General features: G+C 39.9%; 1 pseudogene; it reads right to left on the reverse strand.

The window, feature by feature from the left end:
• Positions 1 to 4,577: 4,577 nt before the first annotated feature.
• Positions 4,578 to 5,969, reverse strand: LOC138053560 (uncharacterized; annotated as a pseudogene).
• Between the last annotated feature and the right edge of the window lie 16,531 nt (positions 5,970 to 22,500).

Raw genomic sequence — 22,500 nt, forward strand, 5'->3', positions numbered from 1 at the left:
GCCATTTCATAGTAAAAGAAAACAAACAAACAAACAAAATCTAGATGTTACTGAAATGACGCAGGAAGCTCAAGGTAATTTTGTATATTAACCAGAATTTTCCGAAAATCTCGCAATCACGTTTTTTATCTACACTGTACGTTTCAATTGCAACAGGCGTCACTTGTATCACTGTTGCCCTTTGGGTGAAATCACAACAGGTCATTTCCTCACCCCTTACGTACGAGAAGGAAAGAGCTGTCAAGGAGTTCCATGCTATCACAATCAATATTTGTCCCTTTTTGTATTTGAGTCTAATCGCACAGAATTTATCTTGGCGTTACTAGAACACTTGAACTTAAGTGTGGAGGTCAACAGCTTCATGCGTCATTAATATAAGAGAATCCAGACCTAGACATTCTGTACAGAAGAAAAACCCTTTAAAAGAAAAAAAAGCACAAAAAGGTTTAAGAAATGACTCAGAGGAGTACTGATGAATTCTCCACATCGTTTGCCTGCAGATATCAGGGGTTCAGATGAGATTGACCTAAATGAATGAATTGCGGTCGTTTTGCCAACAACTCGTTCGCCAACGTCTCAGGTCGATTCGCCAACGTCCTAAGTCGCTTGGCCAACGTCCTACTGGTCAATTCGCCAACGATGAAAACCGATGCAATTTGAAAACATATCAACAAATATCGTTGGCAATCAAAATCGCTTATCACGCGTGTGATATTACTTTCTTACTTTGCTAATTTTAAAGCAGCGAGCTTCTTTCTTTGTTTAGTTGAAAATAAAATATTATTCACTAACTGGAATAATAAACTCAAATCAAAAGAATAAAAATGTGAAATAGCAGACTTTAAAGTAATTCACACACAAAAACTGATACCGACATGTTCATTTCATGGCGCCGCTGCCGCCGCATAATTAATATAAGAGGTTGTCGGCACGAGTGTAAACAGACATTCACGGACAAAATCTTAAAATTACAGAACATTCGGCGCATCAGTAAAATATTCCTTGCAAGCACTGTCTTGAGGCAGAGAATATTTTCGCGTTTCAAGCAATTTCTTTGAGTCAGTAGATCCTGAGATATCGCTTTTTTTTTAGAACGGCTTTTTACAAGCGGTATCATTCCAAGGAAGATCCATAACAATAGGTGTGAAAAAGTACCAATTTCATGCTAAAGAATATTTTGTTAACAATATTTTTTTCCCGTATGATCGAGTTAGAATTAAAATGGAACGCAGTCAAGTAAATAACAACAGCAATTTTATTACAATATAGTATCAAATATTTAGAAGCACAAAAAACCTATGAAACCTATTTACAAAACCTGATTGAAACCTATTTATTATCTCAGTGAAATCAATTTATCCTATTTACAGAGAAGTTCTAGTTCGCACGAGCTGGTCCGTTAAGCCGTGAACAAGTCTTCAGTAGTTGGGCGGCAGTCTTTTCGTTGTTCTCATACTTTTCCCAGCTTGCGAATAGCTTAGCCTGGATATTCCTAGTGACACTACGTTGAATTCGTTTAAGTTTATTGTCTGATACAAGCCTGATTGTCACGGCTGTAAGTTTTGCCTCCCTATCAAGCAACTCAATAAATACAACGGCAAACCGCATTGTCCCCCCGCTCGGTGATTGAGTGCGTTATGCCAACCTTCTAGATCATTATTAGTTCGGATCGGCTGTTTGTAGACGCACCAGTTTCTCGGAGTAAACACCTGGCTTTCGATCCACTGCCACCTGACATACTCGATGAGACTCCTCAGCTGCTCTGTTTGGGCCTGGGCCTCGAGGCGGACGAACATCGGCAAGATCTCTAGGTATGGAAGGAATGGTAGGGCCATTATCTTTCTGATGTACCGGTACACCGCATCGTCACCGGAGTAAGCCGTCTGAAGGCCAAGCTCTTGTACCTTAAAGTAAAACAAAATCAAAATTAAAAAAGATACACAAAAAAGTATAAACAACAATTAAAATGGAATACACACCTTCCTCCAGACTGCTTGTGTCCAGTGAAAAACGCATCCTTGGATTTTAACTGTTGGTAGGACTGCTCGGAGAGCCGACCACAGCGCCTTCTCGAAGTCCACGGTGACTTTCCTGGCGGCGACCTCGGGCATCAGTTGGATTAGCTTCTGGAGCACCTAGAAATATTGTAGTATATATCATATCCTGAGATTTACACACTGGAAAGCCGATACCAGTTTTGTCAATATGCTAATAATGAATTTCGCAGAGAGTTTTTTAAGAGAAATAAGAGAAATTAGAAAAATAAGTTATCTTCTCTAAAAATAAAGTGAACATACCTTTTTATAGTCCTTTCCCTTCTTGCTGGACATGAGTACGTATGCTAGGGGCACCTGCTTGGCATACTCCCCAGACCTAACAAACGCATTCACTGTTAAGAGCTGCTTGAAAGGGTGGCGAACAAGCTTAAACGTTCCATCTATGTACCAGGTCTTAGCACGGGCCAGGGTGTTAAGCTGCTCCTGTCTTGCAAATAGTAGGTGGCGCCTATCCTTTACTTCGAGGTCAGCACGGAGGAAACCTTCAGGTAGACATTCATCAACCAGCTCGAAGTCGAGATCTCGTGGGTGTTCTGGGCGGAGTTTTTGACGTAGACGATTGGCCTGTCTTGCGATGTATTCCGGTTTGGGCAGGGCTGCACACGGGGCTTCAGTCAGTTCTTCCATCAGGATCTACATGTATAGACAGAAATAATAATAACAATATTAATACTTAGTCGACTACTCCCTGGAAGGGATGTATATTTACTAAACAACCAACATCATAACCTTTGAAAACTCGTAACTGACTATTGAGTCTGGTCAATAATATAACTGATTATCTTTTGATACAGGCTTGATTTATGGAAACATGTGGAAAGATGTAATTCTGGTCAGTTATTATAATTTCAAGTTGCCAAAAATTTCAATGTCAATAGAAAGAGAAAAAGATTTAAAACCACACCTCATTTACTATTGCTGAAGCTGGCTTGAATTTGTCCTCCAACGCTCTTGACTTTACAGTTGAAATTATTTTGGCCGCCGTAACAGCTCCCATCTCCACTGCATGGTTGTGCGCGCTCTTCCCTGCTTGGAAGGTCCCGTCCCGCTCCGTCACTGAGGCCTTGCACGCATTTCCCTGTGGACGCATCGTACACTGCCAGTAAGTTGCGTAGGGACGCCTGGAGTGGACGTTGTAGGTGAAGCCATGGCTGTCGACGAGGCTGGTCTTTCCACGTTTCGTTCCTCGCTCGACCAACTGGAAAGTTACCGGCTCTGTAACCATTGGTGGTTCTCCGTCGGGAACTGGTTCTAAAATTGACGGTTCTTCGTTCGTTGAGTACGAAGATGTGTCATCTGTTTAAAGAGAGAAAATATGTAAGTGCTCAACAACAACAATGCTTTATTTACTCTAAACACTCCAGGACAAGAAAGTTAATAAGCGTTGTAAATTGGTCCACAACGACCAAGGAATTCGCTCTCACTCCTGATATTTTCGCTCTCGTTATCATGAAACTCTCGAGTTTTTTTCGCCGCGTGAATTTCTCTCGTAATTCTAGATTTACTATCAGTTTAGTTTCAGTCCCTAGGAAACTTAACAGATAGAAAGTGTACCGTTGAATAAAAATATAGAAAAAGTAAATTAGTCTGGTACAATGTTTAAATAAGCGCTGCCCTCGAATAAGCACCGCAATTGTGGCGCGAAAAATGAAATAAGCGCCGCGGCGCTTATTCGAGTAAATACGGTACATACATTTCGGCAAATGAAACCCGCGTAAAAGAACAAAGCTAGGCAATGTCTCTTAAAACTATTAGGTTGATTGTTAACACATTTCACATAACCGAACTCACCAAAATTGTTTTCATCTGAGAATAGTGGCGTCCCGCTCTCTTCTAAACTCTCAGGTTCAGGAAGGCTTGCAGACGGCTAAATGATAAAACAAGACAAATCTGTCAATGTTCATGTGATAGAAGTCTTTTAAGACCTCAGACCGAAAACCTGAGCTTCAGTAAGGAGAGACGATATTTCTATAACGGCATAAATAAATGGTATATTTCTAAGGAGAGATTTTTCTCTCTTAAAGCATCCCACCAAAGTTACATAAACATAAGTTCATGTACTTACCATTGAGGGGTCATTCATCAACAAGTCCATATCTTCCTCCATTCCGCTACTCTCGAAGTATGGTGTCTCCATGCACACCTGGCAGCTCCAGTCGATTCCCTCTCCAGACCGTACAGCGGCGCGGTACTGGGCTTGGGATATTCCAGTATCGCAGGTACGATGTTGCCAATGGTAGCAGCCGTCACATTGAGGGCCTTCCTGGCGCAGGCGAACGGCGAAGTTACACACGTTGCAGATGTTCATGATGTAAAGCTGGAATTGTATTCAGTTGCTCTAAAGCTCGAATGAAGATCCTGTATCTTTTTGGGCCTTTTATACTTATGCATCGGATCAGAAAGGTAAGTGTGATAAAATTCAAAGATCTGATTGGTTAACCGGAAACATCCATATTCGAATAAGCTCACATTAAGATAAGAAAAAAGTAAAATCGTTCTCTGGTAAAAAGTTTTGAAAAACTATGAGCCTTCGACAGACTGAACTGCTGCCTTCAACGGATAAAGGTGTGTGAAGCCTAAAAGCGAAAGAAATTTAAATATAACGAAAAATTCGCATAAATTAAAGGATAAAAGCATGTGGTAGAAAGAATGTTTGAAATGCTAAGAAAATTAGTGTTTCTTTAAGAGAATGTGATATTGTCTTGGGAGCGGGCACGAATTGTTGTCTGCCCCTACAGTTTTTGCCGTGTGCCATGACTCCAATGTCTTTCTACTCCGGTTGTTCACTTTGTCAATGATTTTAGAATTGTTAAAGTCAATATCATGATTAAAAGTCCACGCGTGTTTTGCGACATTTGAGCCTTTAGTACAATGCTTTAAGTTCCTCATATGTTCCTTTCTCCTAGTAGTAAAGGATCTTTTAGTTTCGCCAATGTAGCTCCACGGGCAAGATGCGCATGGAATTTTATAGATGACATTGCACTGGTCGTCTTCGGCAGGTCGAAACTTAGGGATAGGGAAATGCTGCTGTAAAGTGTTAACTGGTCTGCTAGTGACTTGGATGTCGTGTTCCTTGAGGATTCTTGTGAGAGGTTCCATGATGCCTTTGATGTAGGGAAGGACTGCAAAGTTGCGTCGGTTTGTTGGCTCAACCCATTTAAAGAACATACCAACCAACTCTTCTGGAGTAGGTGTAGGTGGTGGAGGCCTCGCTTTCTTTCTTATAACATCAGCAGCGATTTTTTTGGGATAGCCGTTGGAGTGTAAAGCGGCGCAAACACGAGCAGTTTCACGGGTCTTTCCAACTTGTGTGTTGGGGAGATTCAAAGCTCGATGCAGGAGTGTCTCAGCGGTGCTGATTTTATGTTTCCTGTCATGGTGTGAATGGAAGTCGAGATATCTATCCGTATGCGTTGGTTTGCGGTAGATGTCGACCAAAAGTTTTCCGTTATCGCGCGAAATGAGGGTGTCAAGAAAGGGTAGTTGGCCGTTGGACTCATGTTCGATGGTGAAAGAAATATGAAGATCGATTGAGTTCAATGAATCGTGAAAGGAGGCAACAGCGTCACTCTTAATAATGCAGAAACTGTCGTCTACATACCGCTTCCAAAATTTCGGCGAGACAGTAGTCGTGTTGATTGCTGTTTTTTCGATTTCTTCCATGCATAGGTTGGCTACTACAGTGCTGACAGGGCTACCCATAGCACAACCGTGGATTTGCTTGTAAATGGTGTCATTGTAAACGAAGAAGTTATTGGACAGCACAAAATTCAATAAGGAAATTATGTCCTCGATGTCTAGGTTGGTTCTGGAATGGAGAGACAAAGCGTCCTATAATATCTTCCTGATATAATCGCAAGTTTTGTCGACAGGGATGGCGGTGAATAGAGACACCACATCAAAGGAAACCATGGTTTCATCATCGTGGATGTTAACGTCGGCTATTTCGTTAGAGAACTCCTGTGAATTAGCAACTGAGAACCCATCACGATTTTGGATCGGTGCAAGGATGTCGGTCAGTGTCAATTGTTTGACTTGTGACTGGGAAAGACTGGTTAATATTGCACACACGCGCTAAAGAAATTTTTTACACGTAGAGAACTGCCGTCGCACGCGCAGGGAAAATAATTCCAGGCGAGGGAATGAAATAAATGACAACACAGGAAAAGACTGGTTAACATTGCACACACGCGCTAAAGAAATTTTTTACACGTAGAGAACTGCCGTCACACGTGCAGGGAAAATAATTCCAGGCGAAGGAATGAAATAAATGACAACACAGGAAAAGACTGGTTAACATTGCACACACGCGCTGAAGACTTTTTTTTACTCGTAGAGAACTGCCGTCGGAATGGAATAAATGACAACACACACAAGTGTAAACTTTTATTTAGACGTTGGCGAATTGACTAGTAGGACGTTGGCCAAGCGACTTAAAACGTTGGCGAACGGGTCATTGGCGAAACAACTCGTTGGCGAAACGACCGGATACCAAATGAATTGGTATACACATTTGATGTGACTAGACCATGGCATTATTTCAAACTAGGATATCCAGCAGCAAGCTCAGTGGAAAAAAGGGAGAAAGACCTTGCAAAACAGCAGGTTGATGAGGATTTACGTGCCAAAGAGAAAAAAGCCCACATGGCGTAAGAATGCACCATTTAAGGCCTTGGATGAGATTAATTTTACATGCTGCTACTGTGGTTGCCTCTTAAAGGATAGACTGTTCACAGTCCCCTATTTTTCCATTTGATCGTCGGTTCGCCATCTTTGTTTTTAAAAGCGAGCGCGAACTGGGGAGAGCGATATAACTATCGAGTGGGTGGGGGGAGTGGAGGGGTTTCAGCGGGAAAAATAGGGAGACTGTCCGATCTTTACTGCGACTGGTGTTCAGAGGGTCCCGTTGCACCAGCAACGGCAATACCTGATTGGTCCAGAATACAATGCATCTCAAAATGAGTTTAACATCAGCTGTCAACAAAATTACAGACAAGGCTTTTCAATAACAATATGGCTTTTCTAGAGAAAGAACATCAAGAGTTTCAAGTTTTCGAAAGGCTATCTAGGCGACTTGGTGGATTAGTCCTCGAAAAAGAACAGAAAGAAGCGATCACGCTTTTGCTGCAAGGCAAGGATGTATTCGCTGTTCTTCCTACGGGATTTGGGAAGAGCCTGATCTACCAAAGCTTTGTACTTATCAAGCAAATGGAAGATGAAAGCACTTCGAATTCTGGAGGAGATCGGCCATCGTGTTTGGTTATTGTACCTTTACGAAGTATTGTAGAGGAACAGATAAATTCTAATGATTTTAATTTGACCGTTAAGGGTTTTGAGAAAACTGCAGATGTTTTAAATGAGATGAAGAACAACAAATTTCAAGTCATTTATGCTTCCGCTGAGCAAGCTTTGTCGAAAGACTTCTTACAGTTGTTGCGGGATGAATCCACGGCGCTCAAAAGACAACTGTCGTTGATAGTTGTCGACGAAAGTCACACCGTTGAAACTTGGTAAGTGTAATTTTTGTTTTAATACCACTGTATGTAGAATCCCTCCATTCATGCACGAGTGAAAGGTTGTGGAAAAAACTTGGCTTTTCGCTTAACCTTCGACCGGAAGATCAGAACGCTTAATGTTCAAGCGCAAGTTCAGACCTACTGACATTTCTCTTGTAGATGCAGTCAAGCGATACCCTGCGAGCAGAGTCTCTTTCGATCTTCCTAGATAAGTCGGGAAGAGGAAAGTAGAGAGTCTACTTTCCTCTTCCCGAATTATCTAGGAAGATCGAAAGAGCTGCTCGCAGGGTAGTCAAGCGAGTTTGTTTACTATACAATTTGTGGAAATCCGGATTTTTTTAAACAGTATTTTTCGTATTTCAATTCACAATGTGAACGCACTTTGCCGCATCTTTCCGTAATTGAAAACCTTCCTTGACAGGAGCGACGTGTTTACTCCAGGGCCCGGTTGTTCGAAAGCCGATTAACTTAATCCAGGATTAGCGTAAACTTTTGTTTCATATTTTCAACTTTTTGGAGAAAGTTTCTTTTGCTTATTTTTGTTTTCCAGGATTGAGTTCTTCTAATGTAAAGTTTTGCCGAATATCAGCTTTAAACAACATTTGGGAGTAGAGAAATAATTTTCTTGTTTTTAATCTGGGATTACTGTTAATCGGCTTTTGAACAACCGGGCCCAGATTTCCCAGTTGAACAATTTCATCGAATGTTTCGCAGCGTGCATATACGTTTGTTCAGCACAGTAGCAGTACTAAGCCTCTGTGTCATGGAGTTGCTTATTGTTATATTTGCTGAAAAAACTCAAAAGGGTTGCTCTTGGACGAACATAACGTTAACATGAAATCCTTCCAATTCGCCATTATCAGAAATACCATATAATCGTTGTTTTTATCTCTTGGGACGTGTATAGTCCCAGTGCCGATTCAAAATTTGGAGGGGAGACAAAGAGAATTATGGAATTTTTGGAAGTAGCCTACTTTAATACTGAATAAAATTGGTAATATTGGGTTGCCTTTAGTGACATCTATCACTTATACAAATTTGATATGTCATATTTTAGGGGAAAGAGTAAGAAGGCAGGGAAGAAAGTTTTGGAGCCATTTCGCAAAGATTTTGGGTCTCTGTCATCTCTACGTTCCTTTTGTCCAGGTAAGGGGTTAGGGCTAGTGGATCACAACACTTACCTAAGCTAGGTGCGTCAAATTCCCTTTGAATAGATACAAGTTTTGTTTTAAAATATTCCTCTGGCCTACCAATAAATTCATCTTTGGTAGTTAAGACTTGACTTATGACTATACTGAGACAATCAGCATGTAAAGTTGAGAAATTTGGGGAGCCGAGTTGATGTGGGGACTTTGCTAAATGTGCATTTCAAAGTTGCTGAATTTCCCATCCCCGGGGGACTTTTTTTTCTTGCGAAATCCCCAGTATTTGGCAAAGCATTCACCAAGACTTGAAGATGCATATGAAGACTTAGACTTGGTTGTAATAATTATTTAACATTAATTTTGTTTTTCTTCATTTTTTATTTTCATGAAAATAATTTAAATGTGTTTACAATAATTGTTACTCAGTTGTTTGATTTGTATTATTCTTGTTTCAGAGATTAACAAGAATTACACCTTCTTTCATTGTAACTAAGTTTTAGCTTTTTATTTCTGCACACATTGATATTCATTTATATAATGAATTCATCAAAGGTTGCCAAGCCAATTTGTTTTCAGTCTATTACCAAACGACAACAACATACACATTGACACAGGTCAAAGAAACTAATAAACTTGGAAACATTGATTGAATACTTTGTGTACTGCAACTGACACAACATCAGTAGTAAGTTCTTTGCTAGAAATTATAAAACAGGCAATGGTCTTTGAAAAGTTATTACATTTTGAGCACAAAATTAATCTTTATAACTCTGAGGGGCCAGTAGACTGTGTACTTGTTCGGTAAAACACTTTGGGTCAAGGAATGCCAATCTAAAGTATTCTGTTACCGATGGGACCGACCCTCTTTTATGCAGGATAAGCACCATGGATTCTGGAGTCCATACATGTACAATGGATTCCAGATTCCAAATCCTCACATTTGCAGGATTCCATAATCCCAATTCCTTGACTTTTGCTGACACGAAACAAACAACTTAGTGGAAGGACAGTTTTTGAGAAAACCTAAGTGTTGTTAACCTTTAAGACCCAAAGGGGCACCCATTGATGAGTAAAATAGTCTGGCGTTAGAGAGAGTGGCCACTAGGAGTTAAGGGGCTAAAAGATGACTTGACTGCTAAAATAGCTAGCGTTTGACAAACATGTGTTGTTAATGAATAATTTGCTATGCAGGTGTTCCCTTGCTGGCAATTACTGGAACAGCAACAACAAAAATGAGATCCAGCATACGACAACAACTTGCAATGGGAACAGATGCAGTGACAATAAATATCAGCCCTAACAGAGCCAACATACGTTTTGCAGCAATCAAAACAGCAAAGGATGACCAGCTGAGTTACCTTGGTTGGATGGTGGACTTGATTAGGGAGCAAAACCTCAGCACTCCGAAGACTATTATTTTTTGTGGTACTATGCATGATGTTGCTAAAGTTTTTGGTTTCCTGTTAGCAGAGCTGGGAAATGCTGCATATGTACCTGGAAAGCCATCTATTCCTGAGAACAGGCTAATTGGAATTTTTCATTCACTAACCTGGCCAAAATACAAGGTAAGAGTGTCAAAGTCATTCAGAGAAAATGAGGGACATGTTCGTGTTGTAGTTGCCACGTCTGCTTTGAGCATGGGAGTGAACTTCCCAGATGTGCAATATGTTATTCACATGGGTCCAGCAAGAACTGTTGTTGACCACATACAAGAAGCTGGACGTGCCAGAAGAAATGGAACCAATGCACACAATATTATATACTTTCATGGAAACCAGCTGTCGCATTGTCTACAGTCTATCAAGGAATTTGCAAGATGTGAGACTTGCCTTAGAAGGGCCCTGTTTCAGGATTTTGAGGAAGTTCCCTGTACTCTTCCCTTGCATGATTGCTGTAGCAACTGTGACAATAAATGTATGTGTAATGGGAGTGCATGTGGTAGGGCTTCTTTTCCATTTGACAACCCAAAGGGAAAAGAAACTGTGCCAAGAGTGGCAGGTGAGCGGGTTGTGTCTGATGATGACAGAAAGGTGCTGCACGAGGCCTTGTGTGAAGTCAGGAACAGCTTGGACAGCAGCACCTCGTTTTTGTTCAGTTCTTCATCTGTGCATGGCTTCACAAGTGGACTTGTGGATGATTTGGTTGCTCTTGCACCATCAGTATTTTCCCTGTCAGATTTGCTGAAAAGGTTCCCATTATTCAACATTGGCCATGCAAAATTAGTGCTACAAACATTTCATGAAATATTTGAGGATATTGAGGGCTTTGATGAAATGATGGCAACCATTGAGCCTGAGGAAATTAACATTTTATTGCCAGAGGATGATGAAGAATCCGTTTCATCAGGATCGGACACTGACCCTGACAGGATCAATGAGGAATAATTAGCAAACCTGTAAGCAGCTAGAACTGATTGGTCATTTGCTTAATAAGTCTGACAGTTAAACATCAAACAGAGACAAAGTTATCAACTATTGTATAGAACATGGTTTCAATTTATAGATGTTTGTATGGATTTCACTTTGTCCAGGTTTGACCCTAATTAGATGCACACCTAATTTTGACATCTAACACTAAGTGTCCCTTTAAGTCAACCCGTTTGCTACCTATTTTCAAGACTAAGGAAAGCGTAAAGCTCAGCATTATTTTCAGCTTTGGGTAAATGCAGTAGTTAATCTTTACTTAAAGAGCAGCATTTGGGGGACACTTTGTGACGTAAAGTGGCTGTATTCCAAGTCAGAAGTGAGGTTGAAGTTGCCGACAAGAGCAAAGGAACACTTCGTGATGCTTATTGAAATCCGCGTGCATCAAATTAGGGTCAAATCTGGACATATTTCGTGGATTAGAATCATATCTCACAATTTGGTCAGGTGATCAATCTCAACGTTGTCTTTTATGGGGTGATGTCAATTTATCGATACATTGGCATTTGAAACTTGCCCCTGTTGTGAAAGTCTGAGTAATAACCATTCTGTGGATGTCCCACTGCTGATTTAAACAGTTGAAAAGTACTGTTTTGTATTAACAGCGAAGACCAGAATGCGAGTCTGAGAATACAAGTTTTCCAATTCCCTAGCTGAGGCTGGCATTGTTATCATACAGTGGTTCTAACCTTTTTTAACCTGGAATTTGCAGTATACAAACAATTTATACACAACAGTTTTTGAAGGAGAAATGCTGGGCCAGTAGGCCACTTAGAGTTTTCCTGCACATTACTTGATCCTTTTTTTAGGACAAACCATGGCAATCCCCTATGGAGTACCTTTAAAAATAGTTTAGAAGTAAAATAAAATAAAAAAAAACATTTTTCATAGTCAAATGCCCTTTAATGTACATACCCTGAATGAGTTCAAGCTTTCCACAAGTGCAGGTCTCGTAGCGACCGCCGCCAGAATAGTAAACTTGCTTTCTTAGACATCAGACGTGGAAGACGTGAGGTAGGTTTTTTGATGATTGAAATAATTTTTTTGCTTTGCATTGCCTTTCCTTGAAAGTTCAACTTCACAAACTACACGTAACCAGTACTATTTTTAGGGAGTACTCCATGTGAAAACTGAAAACTATGTATACATTTTTCCCCAAATCTTGAGGTGGTCTTTTATCCAGTGGAAAAATTTACGGTAATCAAGTTTTTCAGTCAAGTTGGAACTGAAAGATTCAAAGCCTTTGTATCCATCCCTGTGTTGGCACCTCAAGAAGACACTCTCTTTGATCAAGTCAGCAGTGATCTGTCTCACAGTTTCCCCAGGCTCCTTTCCTCCTCTTACTGTACCAGTTCTTGCATGGCTCTTACTGTCTTTGTCAACTGTTTGCATGATGATTATCATGTAGTTAAGAGAGGCTGCCACCCTTTGAGCATTTGCCTCATTTAGGTTAGATCCCAGGCCCTTTAAAAATGCCTTGACAAAGTTGTTGTCATGCTCAAGTTGGAGGTCTAGAGGAATATTCCTGGCTTTCCTCCCAGTGGCATTGCAAAACCTATTCCACTTGAGCCTAAAGGCTTGTGATTCGGTTAATAATGAGTGCACTTTCACTAGAAGTAGTAATGAGGTATATGCATATTTCACACAACCATGACTTTTGTATATTATGAGCATAATTTTGTACAGCAAAATTACTCTTTCTCCATCACCTTCTCTTATTGCATCATTAAAACTAGCTATCACTAGGCCATGGCAAAGTTTTGCCTTGTGGTAGTTGAAAATATGATCTTTTGGTTCTTCAGAACTCGTGTTCGCCCCTTGGTATTGATCATTATGAATCTCAATGTTGGGGTGCTTTTTCTTTTCATAACTGAAAACGAAATGAAAAAAAAAAGAAATAGCCTTTCAAAATAAAATGGAACAACACAGTTATATAGTTTGAGAAATGTCAACACATAGCTCAGTCTAAAGCTAAGTTTGGGATGTAATGGTCGGCAGTACAACGATGAACCATGCTGGGCAGGTCCAAAACACAGGTCATTGTTTAATACCTATACAGAAACAACACTAACCATTTACACATGCTAACATTAGGACTGAAGACTTTTGTTAGGCCTAATTAGGCCAAACAATAGCTTTAATGGTTGTTTACAATGACCTGAGACCTGTGTTTTGTACTTGCCATACCATGTTCATGATAGGGCTATAAATAGCCCAGAAATGTAAGCAATATTATTAAAGATGTTAATTTCAATTTCGACTGACACTTAAGTGAGGAAATATTAAAAGAAATGCTTGAAAAATTTCTCACTGAATTAAGGGTTGGGCTTAGTGCTTTGATTGTTATGACCAAAAACACCCCTTCTGGTTCTTTCCTTTTGTAGTAAAATAGTATTACATAGAGGATCAGTGTTGCAAACGTGAGAGGCAAAAGCAACATTTCACAAACGAGAGTAGCAAGTGAGTTGAACTGAACATAGTCTTAAATACAACGAAAATAAAATTAATTATTTATATCTTCACTGTGCGAGAAAGATTGACGTCATCAATATCTTAGAAGATATGAAAAATACAATACTCAGTACCCAGATGTGGTATCTTAAGAGTTCCACAGGTAGTTTTGTATTTCAAGTGCTACTATGATGAAATTCGCATCTTTCCTATCTAAGCCATTTAAAGACATAAACTTGTAGTCTGTACGAGAAGGAGAATGCTGTTTACCATTTTGATAATTCAAATATCTCTTATCCAAGTTTTCAAAATATGCAAATTAGGTGAAAGATATCCCAGCCAATTTGTATCAGAAATGCTTGATGCTTTGCAGTAAGATTCTAGAAGATGTGCTCCACAATATTTTGTTACCATGACAACATACTGGGTTCCAGACCTCCCTGATATCAATGCTGGCCACCTTTGGCATTCTATTTTGATATTTGCCAATGATGCCTCATCTGCATGATCCTGCAAGCATATAAATAGTTTAGGTCGAGTTTGTTGCCATGCTAAATGTTTCTCTCGCTTACAATCACCAAAAATATTGAATCAGTTTGGAGGGAAATGGAAAAGAATGAGTTGCCATGAGAACCAATTTCTTTACAGCCGAAGGTGTGTTGCCTGTATAACTATTAGCCTACCAAGTTTCAATAGTCTCTGCTGCAAATTGACCGAGATAGCTTTATTTATATACTTGATTTTATATTGGGTTGAGTGGATGACATCATCACCAATCTCATTTGCATATTTTACACATTTTTCAAACTTAAATATCTCCGGAACCAATGCAGATATTTCCAAACGGTAAACAGCGTTTTTACTCTTTGTTGCAATTCTATTTGATAAACCTAAAAATTCGTACAAGAATTTCATCATAGTAGCACTTTCAGTAAAATACTGGTAATAAATCCATGTAAGTTTAACCCACTAGTTTCGTGTTGCCTTTGTCTGGTAAACAAGGCCACATGAAGCTCTACACTTGTAATATCCTTCACTGTCCATTTCATCAGATGGTCCAGTATCTGGAACAGAAAGTTCTGGATGTTTTGCAATCTCGTGCCTAGTCAAGAAAGGAATATAATGTAATGGAATGTAATAATTACACCACATCAATATCATTACCACTTATGATCCACATGTTATATCCTTGGTTGATTTTCCATAACAGACTGTGCTCTGGGGAATTATTTCATTCAAGCATTACCATTTCCTCATGACAAGAAAGAAAAGAATAAAGAAATTCTATCCCTGAGACTGTCACTTGAACTTATCTGGAAAGTTTGCACGGAGTGCTATTAATTAAAAGTATAGCAAATTCACGCCAACAACAACCTCCCTTATGGATTGTTTTGACTCATGGACTGGTGTTTAATATAAAGCTCTAAGAAAATTATGCTAACCTCACTCTTCCAGAGTGAAATTGGTATGTCTTGTTACATTCTGCTGCTCTACATGGATATCCACCTGCTGCATTTTGCTCCAGTTTTTCCACTTGCTGTACAATATAGGACACTTCAGACGACCCAAACACAAAATGGTCGAGGTAACTTGACAAAGTTTCTTGAAACCAACTTTTCTTTTGCTCTTGAGACTGACAGTCATTTGGCAAAGGCAGCATTTTTGGGTCATCTGTTTAGGTAAGGAATTGACACTTGTATAAATAATCCAGTTACTCTTTAATAACACAGTGTTCACATACTATTAACATAGTGTTATTAATGTACCTTCCATGGTTTCCATGCCGGCATAGGTCATGAAGGAAGCTGTAACATGTGCTTCAAACTCCCTATCATGGAAATCCTTGTACGCATTGTAGTCAGCCATAGGTCCCACCTTGGCATTGGTCTTTCCACATCTATTCATGGATGCACATGTACTACCAACATCTCCTGATGACTCTTTCTTGAAAAACAACTTGAAATCCAGCTATATAGAATGAAGGCATGATGTTACAACACAATCTTCTTTGCAATGTTATTCTTAAGTGAACAACAACAAAAAAATTATGAGTGCTTGGAAAATAGACCTATTAATGAGAAATATGGCCTGGCACTGATCAACTGTTAACTTGCACCTTGCCACTATTCGAAGTATAACACACCTTGACTTAAGCAGGCTTTTTAAAGGGCAAATGCTCAAATACCCCCATACCCAACTGAAATCACACGTACAACCACCTAATGCCTGGCCATTTCCTGCTAACAGTGGCAATGTTGCAAGATGCATATTATGTGGTTGTCTACTTGGGTTATCACTTTCTGCTAAATTACTTCATTATAATAATTTCATGGTAGACACATAAAATTAAAGATTTTTTTTAATTGGCTGTGCATCTGACAGTAACTTCTTTTGATTTACATAAACTATGCTGAAAATTTTCTTCATTAAAATGTCTTGTACTAACAGAAATAACATTGGTGAACACAAACACTGCATAGTTTAAAATATTTGCAGCACTGCTGCATCACATCCACAAACTCTTAGCTTGCCCTCAAGTTCATAAATATAATGATACAATGCTTTTGCTCATAATAACTTACATCATACAGTTTCAGTTTTGCATGCCAATCTGTATGAACGGGATTCAGCCCCTCTAAGCGATCTAGCTTGTTGTCACCGTCTTTGAAAGTCCACTGCACATTTCGTGCTCTTTCCTCTGTTAGAGCATCACCATCAAAACAAATTTGTTCCACATGAGCCTCACTCCCACTTTCAAGTTCAACAGTTGGCACATACTTCTCCTGATTGTGCAGCATGAGTTGTGTCATCTCCCCTGATATGTTGGAGTTCAGGGGGGTCAACCCAAGACAACACTGCAGTTTGAATACAGGAGAGCAAAAATGTAAATGTCCATGCTGTGTATTTTCCATAGTCAGCCATTACTGTGAGACTGTATTCATTGAATTCACTGTGGATGCAAGATCACCAAACTTATCACAGTTTGGGATGAGGAAATTTTGAACATGCATGACTACCTATCATTCCACCTACATGTACTGTGCCTTTCATAAACAAGCAGACTCTGATGTTCAAATTTCAATCGATGGTTTTTGGTTTTTCCTTCCATCAATCAAATTCTGCTGCAATAGTTGACAGGCCATCAACCCATTCAATAGTAAAATTGTCTGGCGCCAGACAATTTGAGTAAAATCCACTAAGTCTCACTCCCAGGAGTCAATGGGTCAAAGAGTTTTTGAGTGGATGTAGGGTTGTTAAAAAGGAAACCGACAATATGGATCGAAATCCACCAATCACAAGACACTACATGTTTGGAGGAAGCCAAAAAAACCCCTGATGTCTCAAATTTGAACTTCAGAGACTGCATATTTATGAAAGGTACGATAATTTGCAGCACATACCCTCTCAGACTGTTCTTTCATCTCTTTGGTGAACATATGAGAGATGTGGTTCACAACCATGTCCTCAAATTGCTTGAATGGTGACAAATATGTTGTAACAATCCGGCTGACCAACACAATGCAGTCCGTCTTGAAGGAGTTATATGTAGTTTTTCCTGGAAGGAGTAGTTGGATGGGTAGTTCATTAGGTGGTATTTGAGGACAATCATTGAGGGAAGGACCACAGGTAACCCTATCCTTGATTGCGTATTGATGGGTCCAGTGCACAGATTGATTAGTCTTTGTCTTGGTTTGTATTCTGGACTTGATAGACAGGTCAAAATTGTCCGCAACAATTCTACAAATGAGAAAATCATCATTACAACCACTGCTTTTATTTACAGTTCTTATTTTCAGTATAGTGTCCAAAAATAGTAAGATATTGAGGCAGTGTGGTTCAGTGGTTAGGGCATTGGGTTTGCATGCGGTTGCCAGGTTCAATTCCTGTTCTAAGCTTTGGCTTGGATTTGTTTCCAGTTGTCCTGGATTCAAGTCTACCATGCTTTGTCATGATAGCCAACTGTTTTCCTCCTGCCAGTTGGGGTTGTTAATCATGTTTCTGGTAAGTTTGAATTATAGTTTCTTTCAGATGGTTAAAAGTGGAGTGCCTTTGAACTAGCTTGATATCTAAGTGCACTTCCACTATAAACAAATCATTAGCATTTACTTTTACTATCACAGTAAATAAAAGCAATAATAACAATTTTATTGAAATTGAGCTCATAGATGATAAGTGTGAAGGAACCTACAGCAAACATGAAAGCTATCCTATAGGTCAACTGTAAATTAAGTAAAGTAAAACACTTGCAACCTAGCTGAATTTTTTCTCTTTGGATTATGAAATTTTGATATACTTTACTAAATCACAAAGGTAAACGCTTACTGTAATAACTTGGTCCCCACCACCAAATTACCAAATTATTATTATTCTTTCATCTCATGTTTTCATTAAAATACTTACCTATATCTTGGAATGGACTTTAACTTTTCTGAAGCTGACTTGATTGCATCATCCAATACAGCAGGAGTGGGAAGTGGCGTCTCAACCTCTTTTACACACTTTTCAAGGGATGACATGGAGAAGTGGGTGTAACCCTCTAAGGCAGATTGTCCAAGGTTGTAGACATCAATATCCATGTCCCTTTCATCACGGGATTCTGCTGGTGATGGCACCTGCTTGTCTTTGACCTCTCTGAGAAGAAGTTCACAATTCTTGGCTTCTTGGATGTCACTTTTCCAGGATAATATTAGAGAATCATGTTCTCTTGACATTTCCTTCTGTTTTCCAATGGTTGCATCATGTGACATGCAGATCCCAAGATGATTAAGGCGTGTAAAGTCTTGACTCTTGGCTCCACTATGCAAAAGAATTACAGAAATTCTGTAGGCTAATGCAGACATTCTTGAATTTCTAAATTTGGCCAAAGCTGCAGAGCAAAGAGCCAGAACATTTACAGCCTTATCAGATTTGGTCTTGGACCTGTGACACCCCGCTGCTGCACGAATCGCTGAATCAAACATAGGACACATAACTGAGATTTCGTGGCACACTAATTTGTTGGAAAATGCTGCCAATTCTGCGGGCGATGTGTGCTTTAGCAGAGAATTATCTGCACGACAATACTCTTTCAGTTCATTCGAGACAGAAGACCTGAACGCATCTAGAATAAAAGGCTGCAACTCCTTGCATTTAAACATGAGATGCACTCCTGCTCGGAACTTCCCCATCGCCAAGTTTTTCACTATACCCGTAACGCTGCTGGGTACTTTTTTATGGCGTTGTCCAGACGGATAATCAAGGGTGACATCCACTGTAAGAACTTTCGGTCTGCTTTGCTGCGTTTCCACTGGGTCGTCCGCTAAAACATCTAGAGGAAAAGTAGTGGCGGAGTGACAACAACTAACGTCGGGTGTAAACTCGCTTCCGCATATTGTCGTGCTGACAGGGGCCGCATCTGTTTCATCAAATAAAAGCGGGCGCTTCACCGGTCGCTGCCTCTCTGATGGAGTTTGACCCTCTGTAGATGTGCGAACATTACATGGTTGCTGTTTTGATGCTGGGGATGTGTAGGGCCGACTCTTTTTCAAATTTTGTGCAGGTGAAACAACGTTAACTCTCTTGAAACGATACTGCCCGTCGCTTTCTTCTGAAATTTCACTTTCACTGGCAAGAGCGCTCTTGATAAACTTGCACAACAGGCACGCATTTCGAATTTTTAATGCACACTTTGCACAAACACGCTTAGATTTCTTTTCGTCAGATTCTATTGCTACACCAACATGTGTCTTTAGCAGATCAGCTAGGGGAATTTTTGGCACTCCAGATCGCTGTGGAATCTTGAACAAATTTTCCGTGGAAATGTACCTGCTTTTCTTTCCTTTGAAGTTGCCAAGTAAAATCTTGAAGTTCACGCAACACAACCTACAAGTATCAGAAATAACCGACCTTTCCGCTGGAGGATTGGCTGCTTTTGTCGGTGTAGCTGCCATTGCCATTGAAAGAACCCACTATTTCGAGTTCGTTTATCGGATAACGTACTGCGTTTTTAGCGCCATTCGCAGTTCTTTTACGCGGGCTTTCCCTCCTGTGATGTTTATTTCAAGGAGGCGGAGACTTTAAATTAATTGAGCCACGCCCCTCTGAACACCAGTCGCAGTAAAGATCGGACAGTCTCCCTATTTTTCCCGCCGAAACCCCTCCACTCCCCCCACCCACTCGATAGTTATATCACTCTCCCCAGTTCGCGCTCGCTTTTAAAAACAAAGATGGCGAACCGATGATCAAACGGAAAAATAGGGGACTGTGAACAGTCTACTTAAAGGAAGGCATAAACAGAACTAAAGTTATTATTCGAGAGCAAAGGAACATGGTTCACAGAAAACCATATAACTAACAAAATTATTTATTGTCAAAACTCATGAAGGTTACATTGACATTTCGTGGGGTGCGAAAAATAAGGTATCACGTACCCAAAGTTGGAAAGGTGTGCAAAACGGCTTTCAGAAAGGTTTATGGCATTTCTAAAAGCAAAATAAAAGGCCTGCTGAATAAAATCGACCTAAGGGGACCATCAGTAGAACCTGACAAAAGGGGACAAAATACGCCTCGGAAACTTTTACCTGCAGCAAGGAATGCGGTCATAGACTTCATACTTTCCTACAAGGCAACAGAATCACACTATTGAAAGTCACGAACACGGCGCAAAAAATACTTCAACTCAAACATTTCAATGCATCAAATGTGGTCTGAATTTGTCCGCCTGCTCCCCTGTTTGCAAACAACCAGTTTAAGAAAGAGAAATAAGGGACCTGTCATTAGTTTTTCAGCGTTTCGAAATGTATTTAATAGCAATTTGAAAGACGTGCTTAGTTTTAGAAAAGCAAGGCTTGACACGTGCCAAGTGTGCGACAAAACTATGAATAGAATGGGCCATCTGATGGCTTTCAGAAAATGCACTTTGAGTCAGGATGACGAAATGCAGGATCTAAAATCTTTCAAGAGCGCGCACTTCAGATTAGATTTGCATCCCTTAAATACGACGTAACACTTCTTGCATCAAAGGTCTAATTTTGTGTAAAGAGTACGGTTCAAAAGGTACGCAATAAATAACGGAGAAGCTGTGATTGCGTTATGTCATGTCTGATGTAAGAGCGATTTAACATTGCGTTTACGTGAAACGGCAAACGGCAGGCTGTTGCGCGCTTGCCATAAAAGTATGAAAATTATCTTATTCTATGACTCTTCTCTTTCTTTTCAGAAGTTACTTGATACACGATCGCCAACAAGCAGGAAATCACCTTTTATTTTTGACAAAACACAAGTTTAGAGTGACGTTTGTTTGTAAACGCAATACTTTATTGTTACATGATTTCACGCGAACGTCGATAAAGTAAAAAAGGGAAAGATATTTATATTTTATTGACGATCGCGTAAAATCAATTATGGGTTTTTTAATCTTCGCTACCGAAATGCAAATTTATTTATAATGTTCGAGATGCCCAAAAAAAAAGAAAATTTGCTGAGTCACAATCTCTAAAATCGGCACCCTAATTCTGAAAATCGGTCTTGTTGAGTCCTTATTATAGAGTAGGAACATCGCTTCGGACATAAGAACTAAAACAATTTTAATAATCCTGAAGAGCTTCAAGCTTGATCGGGACACAGATCAGGTCACTTTAGTTAGTTCATAGCCATGGCAGGGGCTGGCCTTAAAACTAATGGAGATGATTCTCGTCCCCTTAAGGGGTCTCACGGTGTTTAGGACAATTCCATATTTTAAGCTCGTTATGTATCTTGTATGTTACAAGATGCTATGGGAATGCTACGAAAGAAATAGGTTCGTTAACTTACAACTTAAATTTACGTGAATGATGCACAAAATTTAACGAAGAATACATAGAACAACGTTACTCATGAATTCATGAACGAGGGGAGTGATTCACAACTGCGAGCGTCATTTCCTTCTTAATGCATGCCTCGCTGCCCCACATATTTTGTAAAACTCTCTAAAAAAAAAAACGAAAAAAGCCTGGAAGCGTTTGAAATTCTGTGTTCACGGAGATTCTGGCATGCAATCACACACCAATTCTCTATTCAAGCCTACAGCAGACATCATTGGCGAGTTTTCTTGTCATCATTATCCCCCATTATTTTCAAGGAATGCACTTGTAGGCAATGTTTGGACGCTGTCATGGTTCATATGGGGTAGAAAACTAGCACCTCAAATTACACTCTAATCAGTTAAGTTTGTTGAAATATAAGTGCTACACGGCCAACGTTTGCAAAAAGGTAGCCCTTCCTTGTACTTGTACATGTTCATAGCCGTGACTTTAAGATCTTGAGTTCAGTTCCCATGGCTTGCTCCCGTCTGACCTTGTAGCTCTGTCGGTAGAGCAGCGGTTATTTAACCCGAAGGTTGTGGGTTCGAGTTCTTCTCTGTCCTTGTGTGGGCCCCTGCATTCCATTAGTAGGGCTAACTCTCACATGGTTCATATGGGATAGAAAACTATCACTTCAAATTACACTCTAATCAGTTAATGTCTGGAATAGGTTAGGCTCTTTTTAGCCAGATAAGTGTTTGATGAGCTCGAACCTGCCATTTTTGGCAAAATCTTCAACACTGATTCAGTTATAACAATCGCTTGTCTCGCGTTTTTGTGGCCGGCTATGAATGCTTATTTTGGAGCTGACTGGCCACTGTCCTCAGTGAATAAACACCTTTCAATTCAAAGGCATTTATGTGAAATGGATGTCTAGTCGTGAGCTGCTTTGCTTGTCTGTGAGATTGCAGTCGAGTAAGCCAATTACTACCGGGGCTTTCGCTTGACTTTTTAATTAGTAATTTTTACTGTTGTTCTAAATAATCTGAAGAGAGAGGGTGTAAAGATTACCAGTCAAACGGAAAATGTTGTGAAAGAGATTAGTGTGCATGTAATTTCCGTTTAGTTGTTGATTGAAACTGTTGGTT

The sequence above is a fragment of the Montipora capricornis genome, chromosome 6, assembly GCF_036669925.1.
Source record: "Montipora capricornis isolate CH-2021 chromosome 6, ASM3666992v2, whole genome shotgun sequence".
Classification (NCBI taxonomy): domain Eukaryota; kingdom Metazoa; phylum Cnidaria; class Anthozoa; order Scleractinia; family Acroporidae; genus Montipora; species Montipora capricornis.